Raw genomic sequence first — 12878 nt, forward strand, 5'->3', positions numbered from 1 at the left:
TCTAGTTCAGCACGATCTTATGATCCTTTATACGCGCAGCAGTCGAGGCACTTATTAGTTGAATTAACATGCTGTGCTTACACTGTCACTCTTGAAGGCAGTCCTTTTGTTCAACACTGCAGTTCAATTTCAAAATGACTCCTCTTTTAACATTAAGCACTCAGTGCCTTGAAAATAACATATGATACAGTAAAGCACTATATGTTTCTGCTGATACCAACTATATAATTCTTTTTTAGAATGGAATGGATTTTTGATTCACTTATCTCTCTTGTTGATGATGTGTCTGTCTCTGAGTTCCTTTCTCTTCAATCTCGTCCCTTAGGACTTTAAGTTCTTAGTTCAAGTTCTTCCGAGCTCCTGAAAACTGTGACCTACACATCCAATCAGTTTTGCAATGAGTCTCCACCATCTTGTAAAGGGATTGGCCCATCTCCTGGAATTAATATTAGTAAATTGCAATGGTAAATGAAAATGGTTCTTCTGTCTAGAATCCGCTGTTTAGCAGCTTGCTCGATGTGGGTTGCTCCACTGCATCCTCTAATCTGGCAACCTGCGTCATTTGGCAGTCTTTGGTTAGGCTATATTTTGAACAGAGAACTAAAGGAAAAGTCTCAGCTTTTGTGCTCCCTCTACAAGAAGATTTCATCTCCTTTGCACCACCTGCAATTACTTCAATTGAAGATCATTGTGTGTGAGGTCACCCTGGCCTCCCCTGCTTTGCATTCCTCTGCATTGCCACTGTGTTCTCAACCATCTACCAGAGAGGGGAGATGACTTGCTTCTGCCTTTGCTGGAGATTTCCCATGATCCTCTTTTATTACAACAACCATCTACATCTAAATGATGAAAGACTCTCATAAGACAAATTAGAAGAATTAACCCCCCTCCCTACGACGGCTGCATAAAGAAGACATTTGAAATAAATCTTCAGTACACTTAATCTTGAAAACTCTTGCATTAAGATTTTACCTGTAGAAGATAACATTTTTGTTAAATGCACAGGATACTCCTGCCCAAGCTGTCCCGAGTATTCTATCTTATCTGTTCAGAAGGCCTGATACTCCGGTATGTTCTGTTGAAGAGGCAAATTAATCGGTTCATTTTATTCCTGAGAGTGGCAGGGATGTAGAGGACCAAGCCACATTTGTTGTGCCGGGCATGGCAATTACTCCTTTTTCACCGCCACAGATTTCCTATGTACCAGTTTGTACTAAAATTAGGTGGCTCACAGACATGATACAAGGCACTACCAGCAATGTCTCATCTCTACCTCTGCCCTCTAAATTGGCTGTCAAAAATGGCCACCCATCAAATAGCAGCCTACACAAGCAGACAAAGTATTTCTCTTTCCAAAAGCCAAGGTTGTGAAGCTATTTTTAAAGATTCTGGTCATTTAGTATTAAATCAATCAATGATTTCTCCTTGTTTGCTGAAATTCTTGTGCTCCGTTTGATTGATTCCCATGACCTACAACAGGTGGACTTTATGGATGATTCTACAACTGATTTTGTGATTTTACATGTGTTTTCTAAATTAGTTTTTAATATTATTTTGCAGGAAGTTGAATCCATATTGGGGCTAGGCTTTGATGTCTATATTTTCAGACCTCCTACTAATTTGAGTAAGGGGCCCAGATCATATATTGTCCCTACTCCTTGTCAAATTGAGAGATGTTATAGGTTACAGTGCAGTCTTTCTAATGTGGGATGTCGACAAGTATCTATATTAGACAAAGGCTCTGTTGCACTCCTTCTACTGATGACTGGTCTTGGCTGTCTGCCTCATTATTAAGAGCAGTGTGTGTACCAGCAACTTATTTCCTTTAGCATTCGAGAAGTAAAATGTATTTCATAGCTGAGGATTCTCTAGATTCAAAATAGCTGAGGATTCTCTAGATTTTATAATAATATAGATGCACTGCCTGTGTTGATGGTTTTTATTGTGGTTGCCCTACAAGAGGATTGGCTAACTGAGACTCCTGTCTTGGACGGGTACTGTTTATTCCTTAAAAAAGGCAAAAATGACCCCGTGGGGCGCCCAAATGTAGGCCTCTTGTCGGGGATTAAAAATTCTTTTTGCCCAGAGATGGAAGCATGGTAGGTACCATCCGATTACATTTTGACAGTGAGGCTACACTGGCCAACCTCTGGTCTGGAGCTCGATGGCAATTTTCTCTTGTTTAACATTTATTGGACTGTGCAGCGCACCATCAAACATGAATTCTTCTTAAACCATAGACGCCCTTTGTGAAAATTGGTATCACGTTTTTGGCAAGGGTAATTTCTAATAGTGAATTTCAATTGCTATTTTGCAGGAGCTATCTCACCGTCGTGGTACATCTTGTGTCACTTTCAATAACAATTTGGCGAACAAGAGGGGTATGCTAGACGATTGATAGCTAAAACCTCGCAAGCAATGGGGCCTGATTGCCTACCGACTCTTTTTCTAAAGAAGGATCCATGGTTATGGGCACTAATATTGCCTAAACTATTCAACCACATTGCTATGGAGAACACCATCCCCCAGTCATGGAGCACTTGTTACATTGTACCAATTTTTAAAAAGGGCAACTTTCAAGCTCCAAACAACTATCGCCCCATAGCTCTCCTGGACTCTTCCTCTAAAATGTGTGCTTCTTTATTGCTGGAAGATTTGACCAGGTGGGCTACGTCTATAGGGAGACCTAACATTCTCCAGACCGGATTCCAAAAGCAATGTGGAACTACCCTTAATGGTTTGATACTGAATCTATTGCAGGAACAGGCACAGTGGAAGGACCAACTCGCCCAAATGAGCCTCACTGCACCTGAATCTGCAATTCTGGTTACTAAACATGCCAAACGTCACCCACCCACCTGCCCCCCCGAACCCCCCCCCCCCTATGATCAAATAAAGAAAATGTGATGTTACGGAAAATTCTCTTTTATTCCTACAATAAAATGTTATGTCGGCAAGGTTCTCCACTCAATTCTTTATGGCCTTGAGAGTTACAAATTTGACTGGCAGAATTTAGAAATTATTGAGGGTATGTTTTGAAAATAAATGTTGGGCCTTGCTGCAGCCTTACCTTACTCAGTGCTGCACCATGAGTTGGGATTTTTTTTTTAACCAATTTATTCAAAATATTTCCATAAAAAAGATACAAATAAGGACATCAATAAGCACATAAATTTCATAACCCCCCTCCAAAAGTCAAAACATCTTTGAATTAATAACCACCTTCCATGACCAAGTATCTACAACATGAAGAACAAATCAGTAGGGAAGATGAGTTGGGAATTTTATCTTGGACATCTCACATTCTCTGGCCAAAATTAAAACTGTATCTTAAAATCCTTGATTCCCCTGTCGATTCGTTATATGGTTCTCTAAACCAGGCATTGCTTAGCAAATCATTGAAACATTTACATCTTTTTGCACAGGAATGTGATGCGTTCCTTATCGAAAGTGACTCTTAGACTAAGAATTTGCTTGATAACCCTGCATGTATATACAAGTCTGTTAAACTGACTGATTGGAGTCGTGATCAGAACTCTATTTTAAATTATGGCTTAAACACTCAGTCGAGAGGCTATACAGATCCTTTGAAACCTTGCCGAGTTATCTTGTGCAATTTCCTGACTCTGCCTTTCACCATGTCTTTTTGAGGTTCAGATTTAACTTACTGGGCACACTTCAAAGACAACAGAGGGAAAGCATTCCTGGGGTTCTGCTGTTTCGCCAAAATGATTTTTGAATTTCATTAAAATGCGAAGGCCCGAAAGAACTCTGCACAATCTAGCTGTCATCAGATCTTTTGAACTTTACTTTGAAAGGATGAACCACTTTCATAATTTAGCATTCTGTTTTTCACTTATGCTGGCCCCATGCAAGACATAAAGTGCGTATCACCCACTGGTTGGTCAACTTCATTTCATAAAGTCACTTCATCACGAAGATGACTCCCCTTTAGTAGCTTCATGTCCACCTGTTCAGGACAAAGTAGCCTTGGTGGAAAGGCAGAGGCATGTTCTTTTGGAATACCTCTGCAAATTAGTTATGGGGGCCACTCCGCATGCTTTTTTCAGTAGGCATCATTCCTAAGATTCCAGGTCTAGGGTAGATGCTCAGTTTGATCATGCTGTTTCTGTAACATGTTTGGTTAGTGGGTACCATCTGTTTAATTTCCTGTTCTCACCATCCTCCCAGTTTTATGATGCTTTGCAATTTCCAACAAGTAATGGGGAAAGGGAACGGGACATAGGAGCAAGAACAAGTAACTGATCGTAGTGAGTTCTGTATAACTTGTTGTGATGAATCTGATAATGTCATCACTCCTTTCCCTGGGACAGCCTCTCCTCATGTGGCCAGGGAACAGCAGCCGCTACTTGATCCTGACCCTGGCAGCCGCTATTTGAGGGAGGATCACATGGGGGTGGCGACCCTCGGGGGGGGGGGGTTGACATGACATCATCAGATGAACCACAATATCCCCCTTTCCCTTTTAGGGATATTCCCTCAATCCCTGTTGCCCTAATGGCATATTGCCATCATTCCCTTAAGCAACCTGACAATGTTTCTTACCATGTTCCTCAATATCAGAGAGCAAAGAACAGAACAGGAACTGGGACGAGAAAGAGTCAAGGAGCAATGATGACTACTCCTAATGTGAGCCAAAGCCAACAGTCTAGTGGTTGGAAGACAGCAATTGGCCCAACATGATTTAAAACCATGCTGGGAAAAGAAGCATAGAGTTTGTCTCCTTACCCAGCTGGGGTGAGGTCTGCCAAGGAAAGAGACCGGGAGGACTGCGGCTGATGGCACAGGAGTTTTGCTTGGTTCGACGTGGGTCGGAATGACCAAGGAAAGCAGACAGTCCTGCCGAGTCCTGGGAGGCCTGGGGGGTGCAGTCTAGAGACGCTCACAGGTCAGAGCACAGTCACCGAGAGGCCAGGCAGACAGGAGGCTGACAAGGAATGCCAGAGGCATGTTGAAAGCTGATGAGTGAAAAAGTGCTCCACGGTCCCGGCGCCAAGCCACAGACTGGCAAGAGAGGCGCAAAGGGCTTCAACCCTCATACAGAAAACCAGAGTCTGTTGAGAGGGAAAGAGCAGCTCGGGCACTTTCAAGGGTTTGCCACGCGCCAAGAGGAGGCTGTCAAGGAATGCCAGAGGCATGTTGAAAGCTGATGAGTGAAAAAGTGCTCCACGGTCCCGGCGCCAAGCCACAGACTGGCAAGAGAGGCGCGAAGGGCCTCAAAGCTCCTACTGAGAACCAGAGTCCGTTGAGAGGGAAAGAGCAGCTCAGGCACTTTCAAGGGTTTGCCACGCGCCAAGGGAAATGCAGTGTGAGAACTGGGGAAAGCCTGATCAGGTGAATAGAGCCACTGGGACATTTGATAACAAGATAAGAAGTACATGGAAAAAGGGTCTGGGACCCATTGCAATGTTAAAAGACACATGCGCAGAAAAACGCATGGCAGATATGACTGAAAGGAAATGAATGTGAAAAAAATTGCAAAGTCGAATACCAGGCGGAGGTCAGTTTATAGAAAGTGAATTATATAAAGTGAACCTGCCAGGGGAGTATAACAGGTGTTTTGTGAACAAAAGAATCCCAAGTAAGACCCATGCCCTTAGGGACTCTGAAGTGTGATGAATGAGTAAAACGAACCTGGCAGGAGAGTACACCAGGGGTCTTGTGAGTCTGGGACCTGCACTCAGATTGTATCTAGGAAATATATGAGAGAACCTGGCAGGGGAGTATACCAGGTGTTGTGTGAGACAGATAATCCCAAGGAAGATTCATGCCCTTAGGATTTTTGCATTAGATTGAATGTGAGAAGGACTTGGGGAAGGGAGACATTTCCCCTGGAACAATTTGCGAAATCAAGAGGAGGGCAGTTATCCTCTAGAGCTACAAAGAACTTGGTTATTGTTTTGAACTTTTGTTTGGTGGAGAGAAACCTGGAGAAGGGAGTGATTCACTGGAACTGTGAGCATTTTTCATTTGGGACTTTGTTGGATTCAAGCTTTTTTGTTGAACTTAAAAATCTTCACACTTTGCAATTCAAAGACATTATTCTTAGCTCCTTAGAGTTACTTTTTAGAGAGTGAGAGCTATAATAGGATTTTGGACACAGGACAATTTGCTTTTGGACATTTTGGCATACCACAGGTCCTTAGTTTTTGGTTAGGATACAGACTGTGAGGCATTTTCCAACCCGGTTTTCATTTAATAAAAGTTTATGGCAAACACCATAAGTCTTCTGTGTCTGCGTCTTGTTCCTGATTCATCACATTGTTCAGAGTTAATTTTGCTCCATTAATGTCCTCCCTGTATTTCACCTACAGTAATGATAGCACTGCTAAACATAGTGGCAGTTGGGGCCCCGAACACGCCTGAGGGAGGTATTAATGTGAGCAATTTCTCGCTGGCGTGTCGGCACCCTCTATTTTTTTATATCTTAAGATGCTGCTTCGCACAATGGTCCGGTCTTGTCCCCTTCCCAGTGTATGGGAGCGAGGGGTCCTCGGGCCCCCTCGCGTCGTACGCTCCTCAGTACAAGGCTTGGACCGCGTGCCACCGATAGTGGTATTGCCCCTTGCCCTTATGTAAAGTTAACCACGGTTGACTGCTGCATAGATGGGACTACTGAGCAGGACACGGGGCATCCATTCTTTGTGCCCCCTTTCGACTCCATCTTGGGCAAACAGGCCTCACTGCGATAGTACAGCAATGCTCAGCTCCCCTTTCCAGCGCAGCAGCCAAGGACATAGACACTGCAATGATGCGACACACAAGGCGCGCAGGCAGCTGGCTGGCCCCCACCCTTGCACTCCCCCTGCAAAGGAAAAGCTCAGAACTTCCATTCTCACGCTGAGGCTGGAGAAAGTTGCAACAATCAATATGCTACAGTTTTCTTCCTCTGAGATCACTGCCTGAAAACTGGCATGTGAACCAAGATGAGCTAAGCACTTTCTGCTTGATTCATCCTCATAAACGTGCAAGCCACCCACCCCCATTAAAACAATTTATTGCCATTCTGACCCTGCACTCCCTGTAAGGTATTTCTTTCAAGTGCCAGACCCTCGCCTGTGCTGCGAAACCCACCCAGCACACCCACTACTAACCTTACGCATTTTTTATATGCTTTTACTTGCACTAATGAATTTGAAACCTAGAAAGAGATGTGAAGATAGCCTGATTCTTTTACATGCACAATAAAGGTCAAGGCCTTCAATTAAAGCCACAAATGACCCAATTGTACTGACAATAATCATTGTGTGTAACTCATGTAGAAATGTGACAAGTAGCATAAAATGTTTTAAATAATTTGTCATTTAGTATGAAACAATACTAGCTTAGGTAGTGACCACAGTGACCGGACCCTGACCTGCATGGAGCACAAGATGTTTGACGTCCGTCAGCTACTCAGCCAACCAGGAGGAAGAGATGCTACCCACACCTACAGCACCACACCGTCTGGCCAATCGGGTCCATTTAGTATTTTTTGTTAGAGTTACTTTAACTAATATAAATGTTGGCACTGATGTAAATGTGTTAGAGAGTTTTTTGGGTTATTTCCTAGCTGGAGAAATAAACCATCCTTTGAACTCTTGCAGCCGGGTCTCAGTGCCTGTTTCCCCGACAAGGGGTTTTGCCTGTTATTTTATTTCTTTTTCTCTCACACGTAGTAAGACGGGGAAAGGCACCTACATTTTTGGTGACCCCCGCAACGTGATTTAGAGAGGTGCCTTGAGGTCTGCGCCGCCCGGCAGCGAGATCCAGGGCGCCCCCCAGCAGAACCATCGCCTCCGTGGTTGACCAGACTGTGCACACCAAGAAGAAAGGGTCAAGGGTTCCCGGTTGACGAATACCTGATCGAAAAAGCTGCTCGCCAAGGCAGGCCACGGCTTGGTTGGGGGACGGACCTGAGCGAGGTCCGGCCGCGAGCGGCGACCCTCGGAGTACCTGACTGAACACGTGGAGTCCCGGTTGCAAAGACCCCAAAGGAAGGTAAGGGGGAAATATGGGAAGAAGGGAATTAGTAACAAAGGGAAGGTAGCCAAGAATAGGGTCTGCGTGAGTGACGGTGAGGCTTTTCTGATCTATCCTTTATATGGCCATTAGGTGTTGTAAGAAGTGAGAAGAAGAAAAGTCGTATCCTAGCCCGCAGGGGGTAGAAGGCGGCGCCACGTAGCATTTGTCCCGACCAAGTGCAGAATAGAGATAAAGAGAAAAATAGTAGGGGTCTCATGTAGGTTCGCAGTCGTTTTTAGAATATTCTTTTTCCGTGAAGACATCTTGAGACATAATAAAGTTGAAAGAGGTGGGGAGTGAATGCGAAATAGTAGGTAGTATAGGGAAGAAGAGAAAACAGGGTCAGTAACGGGAATATGGAAAGAACAAATGCGCATAGGCAGTACATGTGTATGTTGCATGATTATATGTTGGTCTGCTTTTATGTATATGTCTTGTTGAACACGCTAAAGTATTTTAACACAAGTAATTTGTGATCGATACAAAGTAAAGCAGAAGAAATAAACTGTGAGAGGTGATCAGGTTACACCTCTCAGAAAGCTAATGTGACATATGGTAATTGTGGGCATTGATAAAGAACATATTATTTCTACATATTGTAATTAATTAATACCAAGTAAGAGGTGGGAAAAGATTCAAAGGTACTAGAATACACAAGAAAGGAAAAGAAACATTGCCATGGGGGGAGTAACACCACTAACACATATTTGCCAGCACCTTCCACTTTATAGCGACAGGATACAGAAGTATCACGATCAGTGGATCACTGAGATAAAGGGAGACGGGGTTACACCAATTTGGCCAGAAGGAGGATCATTTGACAAAAGAGTGTTGGACTTAGTATCAACACATTTGCTACCGCGATACAAAGGGAAACAGTTACAGAACCGGAGAGAAGTGTTAGATTTATGGCAAATGTTTGAGGAAGTTTCCCCCACGGCAGAGGTAGGTACAAACAGAGTGACAGAAAAGCAGAAAAACCCTGAAGAAGTAGGTGGGACACCAAAAGGGGAATGCTCAACAACTACAACCGAAAACGAAGTAATAAAAATCTATCCCTTAATGACTAGGCAAGCGGTAGGGTTTAGTGAACCCCTGTATATACCACCCACTGCCACTGCCCAGAGCGGGGCAACAGCCCCCGAACCTCCACCATATGACAAATGAGGCCTGTATGGCCCCACGAGTGCGCCTCCCGTGGATATTGCACGTTTAACAGGTGATTTGAACCGTCAGATAGCACAACCACAAATGGAAATAACACGGTTAAGAACTTTATGTGACAAAGGGCAAATGTTGCCAGGTGGAGGGGAGGTACCCCCGCTAACATTGGCAGATCTCACACCTCCGATCGGGGCAGCAAGCATTGCAACCCCAGCAGCCTCAGTATCAGGGCAGTCTATAGTATCGCAAGGGACGTCATCACAGCAGAGGCAAGAACAAGAGTGGCAGTCAGGACAGTTCCTGTTCCAATTGAATAACAAGCCAGTGAGAATTATACGCCCAGATACACCAGAGAGTCAACAAAGTGGAGACCAGAGTGGAAGACCAGGAAGTGAACCCAAGGAAAACTGGGAGGATAATAACGAGTTAGAGTCAGAAATAGAAGAAATATGGGACGATTTAGATGAATACGAAGAGGCAGCTGCCGCGGAGGGATCCCCGCTGCCAAATCACCGTTACCCAGACACACTATCGCCACCATTATGTCAAGGTAGATTAAGACAACGAACAGGGAGGATAGGAAACATATTGATAAGTAAAGCGAAAAAAGGGAAGACAAGCAGAACGGGAAAGAAACAAAAACTACAGATGCCACTGATACATAAAGGAGCAGGTAGGCCAAATTACATTCCGTGGGCCCAAATGGACAAAACCTACCTGTTAAAACTCCTCCCCCCGCTGACGGGAGGGGCAGGTAAGTGGATACATGTATTTGAGAAGAACACGGCAGGCGTGCCGTTAGCTATAGGTGATGTGAAAAGTTTATTAGTTTCAGCAATCGGGGACCAAGCAGACACAATCTGGGAAAGGGCAGGGTTCTCGGGAGTAACAATGAGCTGTGACCAACACGATGGATCACCATTTAACAATGTTCGAGCACAAGTGTGGGATGCATTGCGGCGTGCATTTCCAGACGTTCCACATTTACATGCAGTGATGCAGTGTACGATGGAGGAGAATGAGGATCCTGCGCAATTCATTTTGCGAGTGCAAGATTTATGGAGAAGCGAAACTGGTACGGCATGGAATCAATCAACAGCTTTATTCTATTTTATCATTAAAAAGGGGTTGCCGAAAGAGGTGCAGAAGGCCTTGGACAAAATAGCTGGGATCGAAGCCAAAGGGTGGCCTGAAATTCAGAGCATAATTGTACACCACTGGAGGAGGATCAAAGAGAAGGAAAAGGAGGTCACGCAAAAGAGGCTGGCTGACAAAGCGAAATTAGTACAGACGAAATTAGTGAAGGTCGCCGCCATAACTGCCAGTGCAACAGCAGACAGAGGAAACGAAGGAGAAGAAAATGTGGGAGAAAGGCCCGTCGGGATAGCAGCACAGTGGGTTGGAGAGGACCAAGGACAGTGGAACGGGGAGGAACAATCATGCCAAGGATCGCAGTGGCAGTACAGGCCGGCCCAAGGAAGAGGTGGGTACCGCGGGCAAAGGGGAGGATACGGAGGAATGGGAAACAGAGGGTATGGTGGGCAAGGACCAAGGGGAGGACAACAGGGGTCGTGTTGGAATTGTGGAAGATGGGGACATTATTCACGAGATTGTAGAACGCGATCATCAGGGTATTTTCAACAGCAGCAACAACAGCCAATGAACAATGAACAGGGGTGGGGCTGCCCACACCCAGGTAGCCCTTGTGGAGCTCCAATGGGGAGGGGGGACAACAGGATCAAAACTGCTATGACCCCCAAATGCAACAGAGACAGCCAGCCCCACCACAGCAGCAGCAACAGCAGCAGCAGCCACAACAGCAAAACGCACTACAGCCCATGGCGAGACAAAACCCAGTAGGGAACATAAACAATAACCCTTTTGCAGCAGCTGCAAACGGTGCCCCTGCACCGTACCGCGGCGTAACAGTCGTGGGTGACAATGTTTTTTCAATGCCAGGTCAGCAAAAATACCAAGACTAGGACAGCCCACAGGGAGCACTTACGTGTCCAGTCCTATCCACCACACAAAGTGCGAATGAGGAACCACTAGTGGCGGCAGAGATACGAAACAAGCATTTTATCTTTATGGTAGACTCTGGAGCAGAAAATTCATGCCTCACAGAAGGGCGGTTTCAGCTCTCGGGAATAAATTTGGAGACGCAGGGGTTCTCTGGGGCTATTTTAAAAGTTCCTTATACAAAAGATCTTGATGTAACAGTGGGGGGAAAAACAGTGCGTGCACCCTTATTGTATTTCGAAGACGCGCCAATCAATTTGATGGGACGAGACCTACTCAGTAAGTTAAATATCACCATAGCCTATACTGAAAGAGGAATAGTGTGCTCAACGCCAGGGGTATGCCCCATACGGGCACTCTTGCTAATAAGTACGATTACAAAGGAAGTTGCAGTAAGAGGGATTCCCATTGACATGGACATGTTTGTCTATGGAATACAGGTATTAGCCCGAGTAGTGCCTGAAATAACACAAAAAGAGTGGAGAATAACATCCGATTTCATATTCCGCCCAATAACACCAACAGATGTAGTGCCAGGCACAATTATGTCTATAGACATTGAGGCAGTTCAAGTTATACACTTATAAAATTGAATTGAATGATAAAAATATAACATTGCCCTTTTTACAATTGCACGAAAACGAAACTGCTATTCCATTGTTGAATAATACTGGGGCCAAGGAAGTAGGGCTTGGGTGGAATGTAAATGATGATTACTATTGGTTAACTGATTCCAGAAATACAAGCATGCATACACACACTGCACCAGAAACCACCACTGAATACACACGTCACAATAAACAACATAGATGAAGCATGGTCTAGAATATTCCCGCTGCAATATTCACTAGTTGGTACCCAATTAAAAAACAGAAGGAGGAGAAAAGGGGGGTGGGAAAAAACAGATACGATATTTATCATAACTTGGGGTTAGATGAAATAGAGGACCCCCGACACCCTGACCAATAAAACAAATGGTATTCAGACATGAGCACCGCAGCAAAGCAAGCAAGTAACGAAAGTTGTTACGTTTGCTCACTTATTCCTCACGCAACTGGAACCCCAAAAATGTTAATCACACAGGAAGTACCCTTGTCTGAGGCCCAATGTTTGATTCATCTGTGGCTGTGTAGAATAAAAAAGACATTTCAAGCACACACAGTCACTATGGAAAAATTGGAAAACGAACAAACTTGCACCAGCAGACGACAAGGAGTAATCTGCCTCCAAGAGCCATTTTTCATTATAAAAGGCAGAAGATATGCAGATGACAAGTGGCATGATGAAACGATTGAATGCAAAGCTGAGGGGCTTCGAGGGCTGCCAGATGAAACATACGAATGGGCAAAAGAAACGTGCATCCCCATCTGGACACAGCATATCACCAAGCTGACATGGGTCGCACCCCTGGAGAGACCCATAAAGATTCAAAAGGAAATACTGCACGAACTTTGCTTCCATGGAGAAGGGAAGGTGAACATGGGAACGGTGCGGCAGTGCAATAAGACTTTAATAATGCCAGTCATGAAAAAAGGCACTGCTGCATTAATGGACATATACTGGATCTGTGGCAAAAGAGCCTACTTGCATCTCCCAGCATCCTGGAGGGGCACTTGTGCCCTAGCCACACTTCACTCAGCACTAATGGTGATACCAGAGAGCCACGTCCA

General features: G+C 44.7%; 1 protein-coding gene across 5 annotated transcripts in view; it reads left to right on the top strand.

Moving 5' to 3' along the window:
• QRICH2 (glutamine rich 2) overlaps window positions 1-12878 on the top strand; it is a 930541-nt gene that overhangs the window by 494390 nt on the left and 423273 nt on the right. The window lies entirely within an intron of this gene.

This window comes from Ambystoma mexicanum, chromosome 3q, assembly GCF_040938575.1.
Source record: "Ambystoma mexicanum isolate Mex_15411 chromosome 3q, UKY_AmexF1_1, whole genome shotgun sequence".
NCBI lineage: Eukaryota > Metazoa > Chordata > Amphibia > Caudata > Ambystomatidae > Ambystoma > Ambystoma mexicanum.